This window comes from Pollicipes pollicipes, unplaced genomic scaffold (assembly GCF_011947565.3).
Source record: "Pollicipes pollicipes isolate AB1234 unplaced genomic scaffold, Ppol_2.1 Scaffold_584;HRSCAF=661_pilon_pilon_pilon, whole genome shotgun sequence".
NCBI lineage: Eukaryota > Metazoa > Arthropoda > Thecostraca > Pollicipedomorpha > Pollicipedidae > Pollicipes > Pollicipes pollicipes.
In genome coordinates this window covers 27,238-51,097 of record NW_023596764.1, presented here as the reverse complement: position 1 = coordinate 51,097, position 23,860 = coordinate 27,238, and positions in this window count along the sequence as shown.

Below are 23,860 nucleotides of genomic sequence, written 5' to 3'. Positions count from 1 at the left end.
GCTGGTAATCCAGGTTCTCACACGATAAGATGCAATGTCGGCTGTTGGCACTGTCAGACGTTAGGAAGTAAGTGCTGACAGGGTGAATTGTTAGGCCGACTCGACCCCATTGGCCCCTGCTCATGATTTACCGCACTGGCTCATGATCAACTGTTGTCAACACAAATATCAACCAAGCCCTGCAAATTGCAGGTCGTGGAATATAACACCAACAACATGATGCGATCAAAGCTCCCGAAGCCCCAAGCGTCAGTTTTCGCCGCTCAGGCCGTCGCCGAAACAAACATGAGCTCCCGCCGCCCCAGCCCACAAAGCCGAAGCAAAAACGGCCGCGCACAGCCAGCGGTGGACGCAACAGATCACCCGCGAAGTGCACTGCCGCAGGGGGGGCGGGACGCGCGGGACACCGGCGCCCGCACAAAAACCGCGCGCGGCCGGCGGCCGGCGGCCGGCGGCCCGGGCGGCAGCGACGGAGGAGGCCCGGGAACCGGGCCACGCGCCGGCCCCGCCGCCGGCCCGCCAGCGCCGCGGCCCGCCGCCCGCCGCCGGACGGCGCTCCCCACCGCCATGTGTGTCACCGAATAGCGTCGTCACCATCGGAAACCGACAAAGCACGGTCTAGTGTTGCCACCGGTCGACCACTCTGCATGCTGCAAATCCGTGCTCCTGCACTTCTTCCTCTCTATTCCGGTCTTGGATGTTGACGAGCGGTGTCCCCACGCGTGCATGCAATCAGCGCCGTTTCACAATGGATCGCTTCGTGACCTCCCCAGTCTACGGCGGCTTCAACCCCCGCACGTGTCGGCCGCACGCGATGCATGCATAGACTTCCACATCCTTCGCAATCGTCAACCGTCTGCTCAGCGCTCCCACGTTGGCACACCGGAGACCGGATTTTATTGACCGTGCTCCAATATATTGGCATTTCCAAGCTCATTTGCAGTGAGCGAGGCTCTTTTACCTCACTTCTCGAGAGCTGGCGGAAAGGCTGGCACAGCCACGTACGTCGGCGTACTGCATCGAAAGGGCGTAGGCCCTTCGGATAAGTGTCCTTGGTTAGGTTAGGACCTGAACCAGTTGCGTTGCTGGTCGCAGATATGACAGATTAAGCACGCGATTTGGGGATTCGCGCACAGGCACGAGGGGGGGGGGGTGCGTGATAAGGTGTGATATGTGTTATCGTGACGTACAAAAGACCACTTAATTAAAGCAGCAGGCGTTCATAAGTCAAGCCATCGACACAGAATGCGCATGCGCTTTGAGTTCTATGGGAAGGTCAGCTCGTGATCCGTGTTCGTCTTTGGTTACAATGGTGAAACGCACATGGTCACACACGGGGAGGCCTGCGTCCAAGTTGCACCGCGTACAATCCTGCTGGTGTGGTCACATAAGCACGGTATAACATAATATTTAACCGCAGTAGTCTGACTTTGGGGACAGCTACTGAGAGCTTGAGGGACGTGAGACAGTGCAGACGGCCTATTAGGGGCGACAGACTGTGCAACACCCACTCAGGAACAGGGGCGGTGACGCTGCTCAATCCGCCCCAGAAGCCGTCAGTTGATACCAAGTAAGGGTGTAGTTTCCGGGGGTGAAGCTATTATTCAGATATTATATATTATTCAGAGATGGGCCGCTACGAATGAGACGAATCTAAGCCGAACATAGGGCTTCTCATGGGGGTAAAGTGAGTCACCCCCGCCCAGTTCTTTCTGGAGGTCACAAAAAACAGTGGTGTTGCAGCCTTGATGGCAAATACTAAAATAAAAGGGATCTATAACTGGATAGTCAAGCACACTGTCCACAGTGTATATGGAGAACAATACAAATTGTAATATCCGACCGTTGACCGTGCAACAAGGTCTAAAAGTTGAGTAGAGCAAGACTTTTTTTCCGCAATTCTGTGCATCTTATCTTTCTTATGATCGTACGATCCGACGAGGATGACGACGAGTTTTAGAAAAAACGTAACCTTAGGCGGTCAATTTTCACGTGGCTCAAGCCCACCCAAAATACCATAGACCTTTCGAGATGCAATACATGTGTATAATGGTCTCCTGGTAGTCGGCGCGATCGGGCGCATGGAGGGCGGCACCTCAGACAGCCACAGGGCCTCCTTCGCAGTAGGACCTACCCATAAACACAGACAGCTGCCAGGCGGTAACAGCTGTTGGACAGCCCCGGCGTCGTAACCCAGACAGACTGAGGAGCAGGCAGGGTGACAGATCAGGTCCGCCTGGAGGGGCGTCGGCGGAGCCAGGGCGCCCGCCCCCCCCCCCCCCCCTCCCCGCGCACTCGACACCCGGCGCCCGGCGGCGCCCGACGGCGGCCGCCCGCTGATGAAGCGTTGCGGCGGCCTTGATCCGCGTCCGGCCGATGGCGCTGCCGCCCGACGCATTCACAATTTGGGCCGTTCACCCCGTCCGCAGCGGAGCAGAGAGCGCGGGCGTGAGCGGCGCAGGGGCGGGCAGACCCGGCTCCTGAGAACTGACGGGTGGCTCACCGCACCTGGCTCCCGAGCCACCGGCCCCTTAACTGCACACCGGTGCATCCGGCCCCTGAGGACTGACGGACGGGTCACCGCGCCTGCCTCCCGAGCCATCGGCCCCTGAGCTGCATATCGGTGCGTCCGGCCCCTGAGGACTGACGGGTGGGGCTCCACACCTGGCTCCCGAGCCACCGGCCCCTGAGCTGCACATCGGTGCGTCCGGCCCCTGAGGACTGACGGGCTAATCGCCACACCTGGCTACCGAGCCACGTTCTGGCGAACTCTGGCCTGAACCGCAGACTGGCACCTTCCGACGGCTGGCCGGCCGGCGGCTGCCGTCATTTGGGGCCGGGAATTGGTCCGAGGGATGGGCTGCTGCGCCGCCCGTGCGGAGGATTTGAGGGAGAGCACAGCGTGTGCAGCGTACAGAGCACCCGTGTTCAGATTGCTGTAATTAGCAGCCACCCGTAGGGTATAGCCACCACCAGCAAGCCGACAATCTGTCCAGTTCAGCCTCGGATCGCTGCACCAAAGGGAAGGAGCCTTTTGGTTTGTTCAACACACAACCGCAATGGCTAGTTTAAAAGCAACCATACCGGGGGATATTTTAGAGCATCCGCTAACTCGGAGCGACAAGCGTTAGAGGGAATAGGTTTGGGCTTTGTGCCAGTCGCATTACCGGCACGAATTGTCTTTCTCCCAACGCAGCCGGCCCGCGATAACGTTATCAGCTGACCCTATCGTTCCGTGCGCGTCCAAATCCGCGGAAGCATCACATAATTTCCAGACGACAAAAGTAGCTACCGTCACGGGAACGTCCGCGCGCTCGAAAAAATGACTGCGGCGCTCGAGCGACGCGGGGCCATGGACCCCCTGGGTCTTCGGCGACCCGGCGACACCTGCCAGGCCGACATCCATCAGCGGGTCAATGGAGCACGACCGGGTCAAGCGCCTGCCGATCGCAGTGCGACCGGCTCCCACCGCCGGCGCCGGCACTCCAACGGTGACCGGCGCCGCGCCGCACGGCGCCCTCCGACCGGAACGGATCGGCGGGCGCCGCGCGGGCGCCGCCTCAGCTCCGCGTCACGGTCGGCGAGGAGGCGCCGCTGCCGGGCGCCGACACCGGCGGCTGGCATGGTCACCGCTGCGACGGCCCCGGGCCGGGCGACCGGTCAACTAGCACTAGCCGACACGGACCAGCGGCCCTCCCCCCGCGACGCGGGCGGCTGCGGGTCCGTCCACGGTGACCTGACCTCGCAGCGCCGGACGTTCCGCGGCGCTCCACGCCTGGGCGGGCTGCCGGCGGCCAGGCTATGCCGGCCTCTGCAGTTGTCGCCGCGACCGCTGGCACGCGCTGACGCACCGGTCGCGCTGCCCGGTGCTCGGGCCGCCGGGTGCGGTGCAGGGACGGGACAGGCCGGCGCCGGGCCGACCCGCGGCAGCCCGGCACGGCGGGAGGTGCGTCGTGCGTACCGCCGTGCGGCCACCGCGGAAGGATGAGCTCAGTGGAGCGACCGAGTCTTCTGTTTATTAGTTATACCATCCGTGTGTGTGCTAACTTGATGTGAGCATCGCTGCGTTCGGACATCACACTACTCAAAGCGTAGGGTTTCACGCACGGCGGAAGCAGCCATTAACGTGTGGTGTCGGTGTATTATTTCCGTGATAATGCGCATTAAACGTTTTTCAAGTCGTCTGTAATCCATCCCGTCGTAATTAAAAGGTTTCCTTGTCGCTTTGATAAACGGATAGCGTAGAGTGCTAGACACTCACAGGTATTTATCACATTAACAATGTAAACATCTGCTGGTAATGGATCATTGGAGCAATTAACGCCTGTCTAAACGGCACGCAGAGCACCAGTGAAAGGGAGGAGGCTGGGGCCGATGGGAAGGACGAAGCCACACTGACCTGTGCTGTGATCCTGGTACATCAAAAGGTACCCTTTGTTGGCGTTTAGTGCTCAGCTCGTCTTTTCGTTCGAGATTCGACGATTTCGTCTCGGCGATAACCACATATCATTGACCTCGGCGGTATGTCAGTGGCCTATGGATTAATTCGGGCATGTGTGTATCATGGGAATCGCCAAAGCTTTCAGACCAGTGAGCCAAATGGTTACAGTGGTGAGCAAACCGAAGAAAGCAGCGTTGGCCCAGCAAAACCACACAAATTCCTTTCAGATTGCTTTGGATTGCCACAAAGTCCAATGGTTTAAAGGACTTCATTCTGAATTGGTCGCAGGTTGGCCCAAAAGTTGGCCTGTGGCCATTTCCCCTTCTTCAGCCACGCCTGTGGCGTTCATTGGATAAAACATGTTGTAGCTTGCTTGTTAACTGTGGCATATCAAATATCACATAGCATGCGCGTGTGTGTGTGTGTGTGTGTGTGTGTGTGTGTGTTGTAGGACGATTCCCAATTGTATGGATGTGGTTAAAGGTGGTAAAGTATTTCGTCACACCCCACCATTTGATTAGCGTTCATAAAAACCTGCACAGTTGTAAAACTGTAGTGACTGAAAAACTTCTATCGCTTTTATTCAGAGTTTAAGAGTGAGGTCATTTTGCGCCGTGATGCAAATTACGTTAAAAACAACAGCTTGTCTCAACGTTTAAGGCGAATAGTCGATCTTTGATGGAAGCGCGAGACGAGGACGCTCTATTGCTCTTATCTACACAGTCTGTGCAATCAAGCCATAATAGCTGGCAGCACGATGAAATTGGTAGAAAGCCCTCTGTATCCAGTGTATCTTTAATCTTTGAAATCAAAATTCCCGTTAAGCCATATGGAAAATATTTGTGCGGCTGACTCGCATGCATCACAAGATGTTGACCAGTGAGGGCAACTACGACGACGACGAAACCACAGGGGATGAAGGAGCACAGAAGTTAAATCATTTTTGCCCGTAGATCATCTCTATTGGGGGCGTGGGAGAAGATACAATGGTTCAGACGGGATAGTAACCATTCATCAACTCGTACCGGCGCGGGAAGCAGGCCGGGAGGTTTCCCGAGGCGACACCAGGTGGCTCTCCAGGGGGCAGCGCCTGCCGCGATCAGTCGCAGAATGCATCGTGTGTTTGTTTCCCTATCCATCTATCTCAGACGTTGATCTCTGATGTAGAGCGATTCTGCTAAGTTCCGGTTGGACAGGTCTTTTGTACATTCCTATGTCGCTTGTGTTGAAGCTGTTGGTGTCAGCTGATATAATCCGGAGGCAGGTCACCAGGGGGTCCCCGAAGAGTGCTCCCTGCTCTGTGAAGCGCGGCGAATCAATGATCATTGATCTTTGTCTGCCGTTGCGTTTCGTTTCTCCGATGTGCGTTTTGGGCCTATCCTCTTCTACACAAATTCGGCAGATGATCTCGTACACTACCTTTACGGGTGTTTAATCTGCGATCTAAGACGCCCAGACAAGTCGCACGGTCGCGGGCGCTTCCAGGGCAGGAGAAGGGGACTGGGGGGGGGGGGGGGGGGGCGAAGAAAGAATCATAAGCCCCACGGTGCCTCTAAGGACGATTGTGCCGGCTAAGGGAGATATTGTTGATAAGCTGGCTTGGTTCCTCGGGCATACGTTAAATTAACAAATTACTCTCGTTTCGTTCGTCCCGACAATCATCACAAGTACCCGTGACTACATAGAGAGGCTCCGCCAGCAATTACCCGGAGAAAACGCCAGCGAACACCATTATATCATGCGTTGACGTTGCAAACTTATATGGCAACTTACCAGTGGATGAAGTGGAGACCACGGCCCCCTCGCTGCTGGGTGAACACAGGAAGGGCGTCTACATATTTGGCCTAACGTTAAGGAGCACTTAAGCCTTTCTCGCGCACTGTCTGAACAAAAAAAAACTATCTGAGTTTCGGCTCACACTACTACATGGGGCGAATATTCTGTCATGGACAGCCAAGTTTCTTCCATAGGCGATAGTCTCTATGGGAAAAGTTAAGCACCTCCCTTAGAGTCTTCCCAACCGTAACCGACCTATAGTGTTTAAGGTACCTCAACGATGTCCTTCATGTTTTGCCGCACGGAGCTGAGGAGGTGGATGTATCCCCCGCTGTTATCAATACGCTGCATCCATCGATCAAGTCCGCAGTCAAACGCTCGAACACGGTTGGAGGTCGTCTGGCATTTATGGACGCCGCGGTGACGGTGCACCCAGACGGGACCTACCAGGCCGACCTTAATTACAAGCCAATGGCCGCCCGGTCATCACGTGCTATGACTCAGCGTCACCCGACTGGCGTGAAGAAGGTCGTGCTCACTGCTGAACTGATCCGTCAGATCCGCTTCTGACGGCGTCAACCCGGCTGGCCGAGCTCACTACTGAACTGATCAGGGCGGTCCGACCCGCCTCTGACGGCGTCACCCGACTGGCGTGAGAAGGTCGTGCTCACCTGCTGAACTGATCCGTCAGATCCGCTTCTGACAGCGTCACGCGGCTGGCCGAGCTCACCACTGAACTGATCAGGGCGGTCCGACCCGCCTCTGACAGCGTCACCCCGGCTGGCGTGAAGAAGGCCGAGCTCTCTGCTGAACTGATCAGGGCGGTCCGACCCGCCTCTGACGGCGTCACCCGAGAACGAGGGTTCGCTAACGCGGCCAGTCTGTTCTCCATCAGCGGTGACCCTAGACGTTTGATACAGGAGGCAGATGCCCGACTAATCAGCAGTACTCACCACTCCTCCCGTGCTGGGGAAACAGAATCTGGGCGACGAAGGCAGGAAGACCAGAAACTTATGTCGCTACCCTACAATAACGTCAGATTTGGCGGGAAATTTGAAGGGGCAATAAGTACTTTTGAATGTTCTGTTAGAGTTGCCTGAAGACATGACAAAGGCCCCAAAAAGCTCTCGTGGGCTCTGAGTTGGACCCGCCCCTTCCCTGGAGGCGGCCGGAAGTGCGCGACTCGTTTGGGCTGCTTAGGAGGTAAACGACAGACTGCAAATGTGGTGTGCGAAATCACCGGTCTGATGCGTGAACGGAACAAGTGTCGCACGTCTATCGGGGGAGCGAAGCGTAGAAAAGTTCCAATGCATACATACGAGACGAGCGTGACGAAGCAGGGGAAGTACCATTAGGAGACAGCATGACGACCCCGCTCTTCGAACAAACAGGCTGACGCCGACAGCTTTACGCTCAGTATCATAAGAAGCCATAAAGATAGCTAACCGGCAAAGCAGCAAAGCCGCCTTTCATCAGAGATGGACATCCTACTGGCGTACGGGAAATCAGAGATACGTGACTCGATTTTCCGTGACAGCCTCCCGTCCTGGCAATGTGAGGAGCAGGTATTACAGCCTCGGCTGCTCAGTGCGCTGTAAAGCTCTCATAATGGGGGCTACTCTAAATGTCCAGAAAACGTCGCAGCCCATTCTGAGATTTGCTGTGACGAGCGCTGCCCCCTAACGAGCCACCTGGTGTCACCTCGTGAAAACTGTCTGTCCACCGCGCCACTGTGTGTTGTGGCGAGTTGCTCCTGTTCCATTTAACTCAGCTTTATCCCCTGAAGGTGGTTTTCTGTTGACACAGCATGGATTTCTGTCCTCATTCACTCTGCTCAGCTTTCCTCCTTGTCGTCCGCATCGCATCCGTCATCGTCTGTTTGTCATCTCATGTACGTTCAGGTAAATCAAACATAGCATTCCGTCATGACTGACGCTTTCACCAAAAATAGAAACATTAGAAAACGTAAGTTTGGAGACACTAGAACATCGAGAAATGAGTTGTGCTGCGTCTTTTAAACATCATCACTCAACAGACCAGTTTGTTTGGCATGCAGAAACATCCTCCGATGTCCGCGAACAAACTTGAATCAGATTTCGCTTTTGTTCGTTGTTAGCAGTGATGGGACGGCTTAACCCGTCCATTAAAGCCACTTTCGGCTCCGCTAGGGCATTTACCATCCCAGGATGACCCACAGATACGGCTGACTTCTTGCATGAATCAGCCAAATGTCAACCTGCTGAGTCCTTCTCAAGGGCTCAGACCAAAACCCGCTATGTGGGGGAATATCTTCGTTCTGTTTATAGACCACCTTTCAAGCCGCTTTATTCAATAGTGTTTGGATCTACTACCTCCGATACGTGGATCACTTTCGCTGTCTTCAACCTCACTGTTTTGATTCATGGCAGTGACTATTTCCCGTGTGTCGATGAGGGCGATGATATCAGATGTGGACGACAAGGAGGAAAGCTGAGCAGAGTGAATGAGGGCAGAGATCCATGTAGTGCCAACAGACACCTTGATGTGGCTCAGGTATCACACATGGCTGAGAACCCTTCAGAGCGCAGTTCTTGAGATCGCTGTGTTGATCTCTGAGCGCTCAATATATTCTCTCACGAATCTCAAGTCCAGCACAAACGCAAGGCAAGTAGAGGGCACTGTATACCACATATTGGTGTATTGTGATTTGTAAAATGTGTCTAAAGCTCACTCTCAACGAAATAACCAGCTTCGTCACAGGTCTTCCGTTTAGCCTCTGTGACCGACCCACCGTCCGTCCCGGTAGAGGTAATTGGTTGGTCATTTCATTTCCATCGCGCTTGGAGCCGTTTAAAAGTGATGGCGCCCCGCCCAGTTGAAGCCTCACGCGGCCTCCAGGACGATCTCCAAGGTGCGGAATCGATACGCCACATTGAGCATTTCCTGTTGGGGTAGAACACAAGCACCGCAAATAGCTCGCACATTCGAGGCCGTGGCGTCGAAGCTCGTTCCAACAACTCGATCTTCGACTCCCCGGTCATGCATGGCTGATACCACGCTCCGTTTACGTATTCCCGGTTCCTCGCTGAAGGTTTGAAGCTCCAAGCAACTAATCTTTTCTTCTGCCAAGAACCGTATTTGGAAGACGATCAACAGCATCTGCCCGGTCATGCTCGCCATCATCTTGGCGTCCAAGTGGACCCCCAGCGACGTGGACGTGGCGGAAGCTTTGTTTGAGCTAGCCAAACTAGTCTTGCAATTCCCCTATGGGCTGGCAGCGAATTAGGGATCGGTTACCCGCAAACGGCAAGCAGCAGCCAGGCTTGGACCCAGGCTTGGACCCAGGCTTGGGCTACGGGTTCAGCGATGTACGTCGCAAGCCAGACTTTCCCACTTACTCTGAAATTCAGACATTTTTCCCCTTAGCATTCGTTCGCCTCAAGCCCCTGAGACTGATCAGCGATGTTCTGGTACGGCCTCGACGGCGGGGTGCTTCAATGTGGTCGCAATGCGGGCCATTTTGCCTGAATCGCAGAGCCTTATCCGTGGTCATCATTCTGCTCTGTTTAATTGCTGAACTTCTTCGATGAACAGCGATAAAAAGACGGCCAGTGCCGCCCTATCATAAGGAAGCTTGCTTGCATACAGCTGTGACGAGTTCAACCCAACCAACGACTCCGCCATTTTAAACGACTCATGAGATCAGGAAAGGACTACCCGCAAGCTTGCGCGCGTTGTGCCTGCCAACAGCGCACCCAATGAACCAAACGAAAGGCGACACTGCGCCTGGAAAGGAAGATGTTCTGCGCAACGCGCCAGCTGCTCCTCTCGCGGATTCGCGGTCAAAAACGCGTGGTTGTGTAAACACGTGATTCCAGCCGAACCTGGGTGGAATGAGGTTGTGCCCGGGGCCCTATGCAGGCTGCAGGATATCATGGTTAAGTGTGATTATGAAAGCTTCACATGCCCTTTAACGGGCCTATAGTTCCGAGCTTGGATCCCGCAGCTCGTTGAAAGGCTGCTTCCCATAATCAGTGATGTGCGGCTGGACCGTAAAACTTCATTCTGCTAAGTGATTCCCAACGATTGCCCGAAGATCGTGAAACTTTCACATCACTGTGTCGCTCTTTCGTCAAATAAGCTTGATTGGATATGGCACGACACTGACCTCGTCGCCGTGATGGCTGCGGGCCTGGTGCGCAGCTCAGCAAGGGCCATCCATCCCGTGTAGGAATCTGCGCAGCCGCATACCCTTAACGTTCTTACACTGGATGAAGTGATGGGTAACTGCCTGGCTTTGATGACTACTACTGTCAAAACGTCGATCACTTGTCGACCGCGGGCGGGGACTGGTGCTGCTTGAGGGCCTGATATCCTTACCTGGCCAGTGACCTGACCTGACCCAGCCAGAAATCTGACCTGGCTCGGCCAGAGACCTGAGCTGGCCAGAGGAGGGCGGTTGGCGCAGCCCCCACTCCTGGCCGCCTACTGCGGTCACCTGCCGCCCACCGCCACTCGTCTGCAGCGCGCGCGACCGGCAGTCGGCCATCGGAGGAGGCGGGCAGCCACCGGCGCCGCGCCGCGTCCGTTAGGCCAATTTGGCGCCTGCGCGGCCGCCGGCCGGCGCACCGGTTGAATAGGGTGCTCGGCGTGTGCGTGCTGCCAGCCGGCGCCGCGTCAGACCGCTGTGAACCGCGTGGCGGCCAGTGGTCCGCCGGCGACAGCTTGGTGCTGGCTTTATTGTCTGCGAAGGCCCACTCGGCCATCTCCCGAAGCACACGCACGTCATATCTATTTTCTGTCGGGATGTGCGGTCCGACGCATCCAAAAACATAATGGCGCGTGAATTGATTGGTGGACGTCGCCCGCATGGCATGCGCTGACCTGCGAGCGGCCAGCCCGTCAGCGTCAGGTCACCACGGCTTACTGGACATGACCTGACGGCCGGGCGGCGGGGCACACATTCCAAGCTGCCGGACGGCACCAGCTGCCGGACGGACAGGCATGCTGCACACGGCACAGACAGCAGGCCGGGAATGTGTCGGGTCGCAGCGGAACGTCGCCGGACCGAGGTCACGGTCAGGCCCGCACAGCCCGGCGCCCTGCTTCGCCTTCAGCCACCGCGCCGATATACAATTACTGGACAGAATGGTGCGCCGCAAGTCAGTCGCCTCTTGAGGTGCTGATAAAAATAGCTCGGTCTCTCTAACGATGTGAATACAATCACGGCGCCCGGTGACCCTCGATTAACCCCACTTAGGATTGGTATTATGTTTATTCGCACGTACTTCGTCCAGGTCAAGTACTCGGAATGTTCAAGAATACTTATGGTGTGCGGAGAGGCTGGCGGAACAAGCTTCTGAAGTCTGCATCATTTCATTGCAGGCCCGATACGCTGAAGGCGCATTTAGATATAGATGAAAGAAGCCGGCAGCATCTGTCCAGACATAATGTTGCCATAAATATGCGTGCCTCCCTTGCACGGAGTCACGGGACGTTAATGGCACGTTCTGTTTCAAATTAAACCCCAGTGACGTCACTAATCGCTTCAGATTGGAGCGCTTCCGAGCCGCTTCGTAGCCGGATCCACGCCTAGCGGTTGGCCCGCGCACAGATTGTTTTTCCTGGAATCCATCACAATAACGGCGCCACACATCTGTCAGATCGGAATAGCTATTGGCCGACGTAACGATGGGCCCAGTCAACTGGTAGCGGAAAAGCGTGCGGCTTTCACCATGCGCGGTGGAACGACCATCGCTGAGCTCGATGGTGAGGCCCAAGACCTAAGGTGCCAGGAAAAGAGATGAGGATAAGGGATGCCAGCAGGATGCATCTGGCCAAAGGACGCTTTGTTAGACGCATCGTCCTGTATTTGATTTGATTTGAATTTTATTTTCGACTATGGACATAAGCAGTACATAATATGAACAGTGGATTGGCGCATAAGCGGGACGCTTAAATCCGAGCGCCTCTCCTAATAATAACAAGATATGGTCATCGCCGCCAGGGAACCCACGACACACCGCCCAGTCGCCCGATCCGTGAGCCGACACGGGCCAGGCGTCCGTCGCCTTTCCAGTCTACACACAGACCCGTCTCGGGCCGGTGGCGAACGCCCGGTCCGGCAACGCCACCCAGTGGCCCGTCTGCTGCCCGCGCCCGCTGGAAGTTTTTAGGCGAATCGTTTGGTCTGAAAAAAGAAATGTTTGCAAATTTTTTGCTATGTGCTGCCCATTGCGATCCTGTAAACCGTTGCCTATGAGATAGATACTTAGTTGCTCGTTGTGATTGAGCTCAGAAAAGTTTGGAAGAATACGATCTGTTTCACATAGCACTGAAATTCAGATTTCATGATAGCGAGGACATGTCAGTACAAGTGTCTAGGGTCTTCATATGGAAAGCCACATAAGCAAGGGGGACTAGGTGTAGTTGGATTTTGAATTTCGACCAGGTGGGCATTCAGGTCTGACACTCGCAATATCAGCCTAGTATTGAGGATGTTGCCATGCCTGGATCCAACGCTGTGATACGCTGGAGGCGTGGCCACACCGCAGCGCTGGTATATTCCCCGTTTGAAGGAGCGAGAAGACTGGAGAGATGACACCTCAAGCGGGAGCTGGTTCCATTTTCTGGTAGTTGATGAAATATAGGATTTTTGGTATGTTGAGGTTCTATCCGGGGGTGATGTGAGTGCCACTGCATTGCGTAATGGGCGCCCTGTTACAGACGCTCGTGTGTCAGATAGAAGTGCAGTGATGTTTGCTGGCAGTAGATGTTGGTTGTGTATGAGGGTGTGGAACAGCATCAGTTTGTGTATGTTTCTTCGTGATTTGAGAGTGTTCCACCCCAAATCGTCCAAGAGTGCCCGAGTGTGTGTTCTGTAGAGTGCACCGGTGATTAGTCTTGCTGCTCTGTACTGCAATCTGTCAAGTCTAAGTGAGTCGCTGGTTGTCAAAAGTCCGTCGTATACTACGTCACAATGATCAGACAAAGGAAGAATGTAAGTGGTATATATGTCGTTGAGGATATGCCAAGGCAGAACTCTACTGATTTTGGAGATGGTGTCATTAACGTGCTGATGAAAGTGCAAATTAGTAGATGTTGTCAGGCCAAGGTGTTTGAGGCTCGTAACGGAAGGAATCCGTTGGCCATGTGTCTAACCGAAGTGTCCTTTGGTTGGTTATTTGAGACCAAATGATACTTTGGTTCTGTGTCCCTGATGTAATGTGTGTCATTTGGGACACACATTATCATCGGAATACAAACACGAAGTGAAAATCGTACAACCCCCCATCACTATGCGTGATGAGAAGAGCTTCCGCTTCTCTGCAGCGTACCGGACGGTTACGGGCAGCTGGCGGGGCAGCCGCCGCATGGTTACGGGCAGCTGGCGCGGCAGCTGCCGGACGCCGGGGCCTCGTGCTGCGTGGCCACCCTGTGGCCGACCACGGCGCCGCCGCTGCCCAGCGGCGGGCGGCGCAGACCGGCCCGCAGCGGCACGCTCGCGCCGGATGTGCGCCGCCCGGTAACGTCCGGCTAACTGTACGATGTGCAGCCGCAGACGGTGGCGCAGCCGGTGCGAGGCGCGCGGCACGTCGGGGTATGCGCGGCGGGCGGGCAAGCATGGAGAGACGCGGCGCGGGGCTCGTCGGCTCGTGCGGAAGGCCGGAGCCGCCATGAGCGCCCCGGCGTTCTGCTCCCACTCCACTTGCATGCCCATAACGTGAAGTTTAGCGTTCCGTTCCCCACCAATCGTTTTGCTAATCGGCACAAGCAGTCCAGTGTTCCGTCCCTCGTTATGTAAAGTCCAGTGTTCTGTCGGCTGTCGCGTTGAGTCCAGTGCTCTGTTCCTCACCATCTGGCGCCCAGTATTTCGTCCCCCGCCACGTGCAATCAGCGGTCTGTTTCAGTCCCGCGGTCCCGCTCACGCGCCCGCCAAGCGTCGCCATAGTGTTGTGTTTCTGTGCGCGCCTCGTCGGCTGCAGTCTCCCCAGCGCCGTCGCGTCGGCCGCCGCCGGGGCGCGCCGGCCGCGTGGCAGCGCCGCGCTGGGAACGGCGGACAGAAGCTCGACAAATGACGGCCGGGCCCGGCCGCCGCGCGCCGCGTGATGAATGGGCGAAACAGATCTGCCATTACGGCACGCACCGCGCACTGGGACACACAAGTACCGCAAGCGGCCTGTCAGCTGTCGGAGCGACGGAGGCGTGACGAAAAAAACGTCACCAAATACAACAGGCGGACGGGACCAGACGAGCTTTCCAAACTGACTCGCCAGACGGTATAGGCGTTGTAGCGATCGTCGCAAACAACCCGACCTCGTCTCGCGTATGTCTTGCCGGCCTGGTATTCAAAGCCGTCATTATCGGCTGACACCCTGTGCCTGTCGGTGCCCTAGGTCAGAGCGGAGGCGTCTTCTGCGTAGACGTATCAGGCCTTGCGGCAGGACCGAACTGGCAGGAGTTTTGACCCTGAAACAACATGCTGTCCACTGGGCAGTCGCCAAAAGCGAGTCCTTTTGAAGCTCTCGCCGTTTGAAACGTAGGGCGCGATTGACTGACATAATTACGTGCACGAGAATCTCAGCTATGATAACTAACTGCAAAAATGCGTGCATGACAGGCTTGGCACGTGCGCGGGCCCGGTTGGAGGCACGCAATGCACTCCTAATGACAGGACCTATCGGGCCGGACCTTGAGCAGTTCCTGGCCGCGTCCGCCGCTATCCAGTCCAGCATCACTAAGACGGCACGCACAGCCCGCAACGTGTCACCACCTGGCCGTCAGGCGCCATTAGCTGACGCCAGACAGCACTAGGTCGTCATCAGACGGCTCTACCTTGTCTTTATATATCGGAGAGGGGGTGGTGAACTCCCCCCTTCCTCCCTTTGAGGTAAGATAGTGATTCACAGTACCAGCGGGTACAGCAATACCTTGGCGGAGTGTTCGACAAATGTGTTTGAATATGAGAAATAAGTACATCAGCACACCATCACACGTCGCCATCACGCGTCGCCGTCACCACAGTTCATTAGCATATGTCATCAGCGCATACTCGGACGTCTCGGCTCGCCACCAGATGTCGCACACTGACCATCAGCCGTGATGCCAGCGCCCCAATGCGCAGTGCCAGTCCGCCATCAGACGTCATCATCTATTCACCTCGTCATCAGACATGATCAGCTTGCCATCAGACATGATCAGCTTGCCATCAGACGTGATCATCTCGTCATCAGACATGATCAGCTTGCCATCAGACGTCATCAGCTTGCCATCAGACGTCATCAGCTTGACATCAGACGTGATCAGCTTGCCATCGGGCGTGATCAGCTGACCATCGGGCGTGATCAGCTGACCATCGGGCGTGATCTCACCGAAACAACGATAGGCATCCCAACACGCACCAGAAATAGACAATGGGCCGCCAGCTCCAAAACAATGGTCTGGCTGTGGTCAGGGGCTGACCTGGAGTCCCGGTGCCGCCGGAGGGACCTCTAGCGGCAAAACACCAATTCGGTCAACAATCGAGAACCGCAGGCAAAACGAGGGCCTTCAAGTCTCGCATGGCATGGCCTGAGTTTGAAAACCATTTTATCCTATGTTATCCTGTGAGTTGAACGATTGTGGCAATTTTTTGATGACCAGTGGGACTGGTGTGATACTTATTAATGAGATAAGTGATTATCGATGAACGACACTCATAGCTGTTATCCTTGTCGGCCGTTTCATATTTCCAGGCAAAAAGGCAAACTTGGGACCACTTTTTGTGTCTTCAAAACAAGTTGAAGAACGAAGAACGGTGTTTCACTTTTCAGTTTTTCATTCAGAGCAGTCTGCTTTCTCTCTGGTTGATTGGCTCGTCGCACATCCTGTGAAGCAGTTCACACTTACATTGTGAGAATCCTGGACAGTCTGCGGCGCTGCAGTTTGGACTTGCGCACTTGTTTGGGACTGGGCGCCTCCCGGTGGAAGGTCCAGGCTCGGCGGAGGCCGAATGGCCTCAGCAGGCGGGACTTCTCCTCCCGGCCCCCGACAGGCGCCTCGGCCGCGTGCGGCATGACGGTCTGCTGACGGAGGCTCACTGCGGCAGTCGCAGCCTGTCCGCTCCGTAGCCGAGGTCTAGAAACACTGTCTGGAGCACAGCGGCTCAAAGTCGCTGCTGGCTTCAGGGCACGTTCGCACTGGTGGCGACGGTCCACCGGACACTGCACAGCTCCAGACGCGATCTCTGAAGCCGACGGCACAGAGGTCCAGCACGGCCTCCCAGACCGAAGCTCGCGTGCGGCAGCTCCTTCTCCGGCCTCGCCGTGTCCGCCAGCGCGCGCCGGACCGGCTCACCGCTGAGGTGCGCGCCCCGCCTGCCGCCCTGCCCGCCTCGGTCGAGCCGTCTGCCGGCTGGCTGGCCTGTGCGCCGCGCCTGGGTGCTCGCCGCGTCGCCCTCTGGTGGCGCGGGCTCACGCCGGCACGCAGGGGCCGTCGAGCCCCTGCTGCGCAGGCGGCCCCGGCGCCTCGAGCACGGTGGGGAAGACGGGGGGGGGGGGGGGACATGCCACCAAAGTCATCGAGGGCACCGCCCTCTTTGTTCGTTTCTGAAACAACGTTGTATGCCGCCTCGTGCCATCTTCGTGGCCTTAGGGGAAATATGTGGAGCTCGTTGTCTAACAGCATCGGGAACCCAACTGGGCTTGTGGTCATCTTGCTGTCGCAATGCGCGGCGAGAAAAAGCATCTCTATGCTGGTTGCGTATCGGACACGCGCATGCCACCCATGGTATCTGCTACGTGGCGTGGACCCGAAAGGCCTCTTTGCTATCGATGTGGCGCCGTTTTTACTGTCCACTACGTGACTGTATCGTGTCTGCGCCTCGCCGAAGAATGTTGACGTCACTTTGGACCGCAGGCTTCGTCCCTGACGGTTAGTGTGAACTTGGAGAGAACTCCTCCCTTCTTGAGTCTAAACAGCTTCTCTCGTTCTTGAAAGATGTCAACTTCTAAATCATTTTCACGCTGTACCAGTTAAGCAAAACATCGCTATGGCGCAAAATGATCATTGTGATCGACGCGCTCTAAAGCACCAATAAACAGCAAAAACAACAGCGATCTCCAGGGCAAGCGCATCATTTGCTCGAACTGATACTGAGAAGGTAGCTGCAACTGGCCAACGGGGGCCAGCCTCTCTCTCATGCGAGCCTCCCCCAGGCCTGCGCGGCCGTGCTGGAGCATTGCCCGACATTTAAGCCCTGCACATTCCTGGGCGGGGAGCGGGAATTATTCGTTTATCTGGACAGCACAACTTGAATGGTGGGTCCACGGTGCATGCAATAGCTTTGTTTAGTTGTGAATCTAAAATAAAAGCCATACCAAAAGTCAAGTGGTTTGCTTACTACACAAGCAGCCCACCTGGGAGGAACGGAGATGATAGCGTTACTAATTTCTATGCCTTTACGTGCTTTCAAAACGAATCTTTTAGAGCTTTTGTTCAAAGCTTTGAGTTTTACTCTGAGCTTCTCCGTCAACCAGATCAATGTAAAACGTAAGTATATTAATTCCCTGTCAATTCATAAGGTGCTTACCGTGTCATGACGATTTAATCTTGCCTTCTCTACTGCAAGTAAACATTAGGATAACTCAGTTCAGTATAATGGTACGTTTTGCTCAATCCACGGAGATCTGAAACTGCTACTGATGCTGGCAATCCACATTTATACAAATACACATTTGTCTAGACAAATGTTTGCATGCACACATATTTACAAATGCACCGAAACTGTGCTGATCTGAAAGAAAAGGAAATGTTGACAGAAAGGTATTCGTTTGCATACACTGCTAACGTGGACTGCCTCGGCCTCTGACCTAGTTGAGGCACTTGGCGTCCGGACTTTCAACAAAGCTGGAGTAAAACATGAGCCAAACATGCTTCCTAGATATCAGGATGGTTTGCTCTGTTGAAAGGCGTCAGGATCGTCGTCGTCATGACGGCAGTAGCAGATCCTCAGGAAAGTGGAACATCGACCCCACGTAGTGACGTCCGGAGCTCACACATTGTAACACGTGGTCATAGAGGACCTGCAGACGACGTACCGAGAACTGTAACTACAAACCTGCAGAGATAATGAGCTCTGTTGCGTCGGTTGGCGATTTGCTTTTACTTGAAGTGGTTCCAAACTGCAACAGCGCCACTCGATGCGCACGCACGCTCGCACGCACGTACGCATGCACACACACACACACACACACACACACACACACACACACACACACACACACACATATATATATATATACATATATATATATATATATATATATATATATATATATATATATATATATATATACATATAACACTCCTCAAGCAGTATGATTGTGACTTGGCCGTCTTTTTCCGGCTATAGTGGCATGCAAGAAGATTAACGGACACGCGGCATTAGCGTAGTGAAAACTAACGCCCGGTGAAGTTTCTGGGGTTTCAACTCATTACAGTCTATAGCACGAGCTAGAAATATTCGTCATAATTGAAGGCTGAAGCAATATTTCAAAACCTTTTGATCTCATGTAACCTGAACCAGGCCATACATCAATTGAAGCAGGTCATCCATGCATGGAACGATATATAGCATGCAGATGCAGCGAAGGCACGTAACACCCTAAATGAAGTGCAAATATTTGCATTACCATAAGGTGATGAATGAGGTGTTGAATTTACTCGTACGGAAGTTGCGAGCATTTCGTCCATTTTTGACAATGGCCAGCATGGCCGGCAATAGAGGCGAAGCAATGCCTTACATTACAGCCCATTTTGAGTCGGAATGAGAGCTAGCTGGTACGCTCTGTATCACAAATGCAATGGCTTCAAATCAAGGATCAGAATGTTTCAAAGAGTGGGGGGGGGGGGCGGTCTAAGGGCACACCTAAGAGGTTTTACTGGGAAGCAAGCCCGGTAACTGGGAGGGGGAATAGGAATAGGTGACTTTGTTCGCTCTTAACTCACATAACACATTTCGGAAATATATAAATGGTATGGCTTCTTTTCCAGATATACATCTACAGCTGTTTTCCCTTGGTGCACAATCTTGCCTATTCGACAAGTCTATGCCATTCGCTAAACAAGACTACCAAGCTTCCCAGGATCATTCGTCCATGTGAACACTGCTTTTCCTGGGGGAGGCGAAATTCCATGAGAAGGCATTTTGGGTTATTGGGTTACAAGATATATGTCCAGTTGCGATCTAGACACAGGCTGGTTATAACTTTAACGCAAATCAATGGTCCATAGCGCATCAGAATTTTCATGAGCCTTGTTTTGCAGACTGTTCTTTAAGAGACAAGATTTGTCGCACCAGTTTAGGTGGAAATCAATTCGGAAGCTTCTAACACTAAATTCCAAAAAACAGTTATAGCAATTTGTTTCTTCTGCTCAAACAAAGCCAAAAATGAAGGCCCTTCTTTCAGATATTTCTTGTCTGAGCCCTACTCCCGTTCGTCGCCGGCGGCCACTGCTCTGCCCTGGCTGTCTCCCGCATGACGGACTGCGAACTGATCGTATGACCGCCTTGCTGCATTTTTATAGGTCAGTATCATTCCTTATCAATATGTTAAGCATATATCGGACACCCGTTGCAGTATCCATTTCCAAATTATTTTCCCTTACACCACACAACAGCAGAAAATAAGTTGTCGGGAAGCTGCTCCCCTTTGGCATGAACTGGCTCACCGGGCACTTATTTGCCCCTCATTCAACGTAGCCAAGTTCATCTGCTTTTGAGTGTAGGTAGGAAGGTGTAGGTATAATTAAATATACATGTGTGTGTTTTGTGTCGTTTGACAGCCCATTCAGTGCTTATACAAATGCACTTGATTCGTTTCGAACGTGTGCTCCTTGTTGGTACTACGGTCGAACAAAGGAGCCAACATCGAATGTCCGAATTCAATTCGTGCCGGGATCAATTAGGCACGTGGGTGAGGAAAATGGCTTCGCTAAATGAAATCAAGATACAAACGCCCGTATTTATTTCTATGTTTTTGTCGAGGTTGTCATCCGCTGACCCCGCATGATCTTCAGCCATGCAGGGACATACCAGTGGGAGAAGTTTCAGGAAAAAGAGAAAAGTCTTCATTGACCTTGCTTCACCTTCTTGGTACAGTTGGTCTTGGTCTTGGTCTACAGTCTTGGTCTTGGTACAGTTCAATAGGAACGACAGACATAAGTCAGTGGTTGCCAGTGCCCGACCGTGCCTGCGTACCGGTGGACACTGATCAACTGATCAACTGATCACTGACCACTGATCAAAACTGATCACTGAACAACTCTATAATGGGAGGTACCCAAACCGACAGCCTGACTCCCATAAATCGCCGTTTTCTATCTTGCGCGTTGATCAGCGCCCCCTCAGTGTGCTATTTGTTAAGCGTTCCTATTGCCAGTTGAGTGTGGCAGCAATTCTCTAGCAATGCCTTCCCAATGAGGGAAAGGAATCACTAGCCGGCTGAGCCGGAGACCCGAAGTCTATCTGGAAGGTGAGCCGACAACGAGCCGGCGGCGACCCGGTGCGCCATTACGGCGCCGTTAGTGCGCCGTAATGGCGACATCGCATGCAGGCGTGCGGTGTCGAAAACGGAGAAAAGAGTGCGGGACTGATTATGTCTGGTATTGTCAGGTCTTCTGCGGCGCGACGTTAAGGACACTCGTTCCCAGTAGTACAGCATTAACCGGACGTCAATATCGTGCAGAGACATCACTTCTGGACTGCATAGGCGTGAGGTCAGGGCCGACGAGCTGTACGCTTAGTTGATTTGAGCATGATAACATTAGCAGCGGGATCCGGCGGCACTGGCACTGCATGAGTTGAACAGCGGAAAAGACGGCAGATAATTTAGGCTGCATAGAGAGGAGCGAGGGGGAAATGTGCCCAAAGATTTCGGCCATATAACAGGGCACTACCTGGCAAGACTACACATTAAAGAGAAGAACACGTGCATACCTACATGAACCCGACATAACTCGATGCGACTGAATCCTCGAGTGTTGTTTTTCTGCTTTCGATCGACGCCAAACGGCGCTAATGTGAACCCAAACTGATGGCGCCTAGATACAACAGGCTTAGCATGTCCACATTATCCCACCATCCTCTAGGTCGTAGAAGCAGTGGCACGTGGCACTTAGGCCTTAGTGGTGACTTAGTGGGACGTGATGTATTTCATTGCAACATTTGCTAGTGGCCACGACCGACATTATTGCCTTTGTCAAATGTCGACCACATATATCGTGACCTATGGCGGTAGCATTTTGCAATGCATGGAAACTGGGTTCAGCATTCCACACGTCTGAGTTGTAGGAACAATTCGCTACCGTTTTGTTTTTGTTTTTAATCAGCATTCTTTTTAAAGGGCATTGGCTTTTGAGAGCCGTGTATCGAGGTCTCCATCCTGACGTTACCTAACCCAGACCGCGTTTCGGTGTCGGTGAAATTTTGACTTTGTAACCTTGGTGCTTGGGTGACGGGACTCGGCATAGGTGCATATTTGGGGATTTATAATTACTGGGTTCAAGGGGTCAACTATTTTACCACAAGATAGCATGAATGTGGTGCAATGCAAAAGCGCGATTGTTTTTTTAGCTATGGCCGATATGCTGACCGAGTCTAAGTCACAAGGAAGGGTACGTCAATTTTGGCCGAATGCGAAAATCGGTGCTAGTTTAACACCGCGCTATCACGATTTGGGAGGCGATCTGACCTGCAAAAACGTTGAAAGTGACAACAATTAAAGAAACGTCATTTTAACCCACTGCTGTTGACGGGCAAAAGCCCATTTAGGCAAAATTCAGGAGGCAGGCCTCGCTAAGTTCCCCCCGAACTTGTCACACACCCAGGAGGCCTCTTCCTCCCATACCCAAGGGCACTGGGAAAAACCTTCGAATCTGAGCTGCTTCTCGAAATAACGCAGTTGGTTGAAGCTGCACGTGGGACTGAATGCAAACGCGGCTAGCCGTTGGGGTCATAACACGCGCCCTGGTGGCCGGTTGAATACCCTTCGCTCGGGTGTGTAGTCAGTTTGATCCCCGATATTAGAGACACAAAATTCATGCCGTATTGGCCTGTACGTGAACTTACTTGTCAAATTTCGGGAATCTTAGGTCACAACCTTCAGGTCAGATAAGGCCAAACAAGGTCAAACTCCGGACGGGTGTCCAAAGTGCCCCAGAACATGGGTACCTGTTCTAAGCAAAGGGTAACTGGTTCTTGTTTAAGGTCAGTGACCTTGTTTTACCTTTCTGACGTTATGGTAACCCAAATAATACAAGACTACTTAGGCTTTTGCATTTTAACACTCGTCAAGGGTTACGCTAGACGACTATGCTCCTAAAAAAATGTTGACCAAGGTCACTTCCAGGTATTGACCTATTCTGACCTTCAAGAAGTCTATGGAAAATGTATAGCGTGGTTTCTGTTATCAATAAATTGGAAATGAATGCCAGCAAACTGCGACATACAGGAAGCCCTAGAGTAATACAGCAAGTTGGTTTTCATCTAGGTCTGACCTTCATGCCTGACCCTAGGTCAATGGACTGCTTGAGAAACTATATCAGAGATATATGGCTTCGTCTATCATTATGTCGTTGCATCAGATTGAACGTCTCTCTAGGAATCGTCTTCGCTGAATCTATGGCCTGACTTGGACGTGCCACAGGTCAGCCACCTTACAAGGTACGCCTACATTTTTCATGTCAATCGATCGGCTTTTCAGTTATCTACAGCACTGCCGCGCCGTTCGGAAACCATTCCGGAGGAACCTTTGGGAGGGGAGGGGGGGCTGGGGTCAAACTGACCCCCACTCTACCGCGTGTCAATAAATGTAACGGTTTATCTCACCACTTCATCAGCGACTATAACAGCATTATATTTTCCGTTAAGCCACTGTGCTGCGTTTTGCCATTATGGCGTTGGTGAATGAAATATCTGCCTTTACAACAGTTTCGACCGCTTCCTGTATCACGCAATGTGGCTTTCAAGTCAGTAGTCCGCATTGGACGAGTTGGATTTAGGACCCGTAGCTCCCTCTGCGCTGGCAGCTCCGGGAGCATAACCTGCCCCCCCCCCCCCCCCATACTCGTTTGCTGCCAGGTGATCATCGCTGCACACTAACTTATGCGCTTATCTTGTGTTGGACCACGAAGGCGTCTCTTAGAAAAAGACCAGTTATTTCTATACGGGCGGTGTTTTAAATGGAGTGTTCGACATTTAAATGGAGTTTTGAACTGAAATATCCATTTTGAAGATCATTCATTGCAGTTCACAGCCCTGTCCTTCTTAATACCCAAAATCGTCTAGTTTCTGAGCTAAACGCCCGCAAGGATGAGCAAACTTTTTCGTGAAGGCTACTTCAAGGTTGCCCAGACATCCATAACGCCGTAATAACGCCATTCAACCCCCTCCCCATCCCACCGGCCATGCGTCGTTTAGGTCAATACAAATATAATCGTCGAGTCGCTAATATCTGGCATTCGTGAGCACGATTCCGGATACAACTATCGTCAATTGCCTCTCAATCAATCTTGTGCCAGCTAGGCAAAGTTTTAACGCAAGTGGTTATTTGGATGAGAGACCTTTCGACCAGTAATGACCATTGCAGGGCTATAGAATGAAGGAGAATGGAGAACATTGAGACG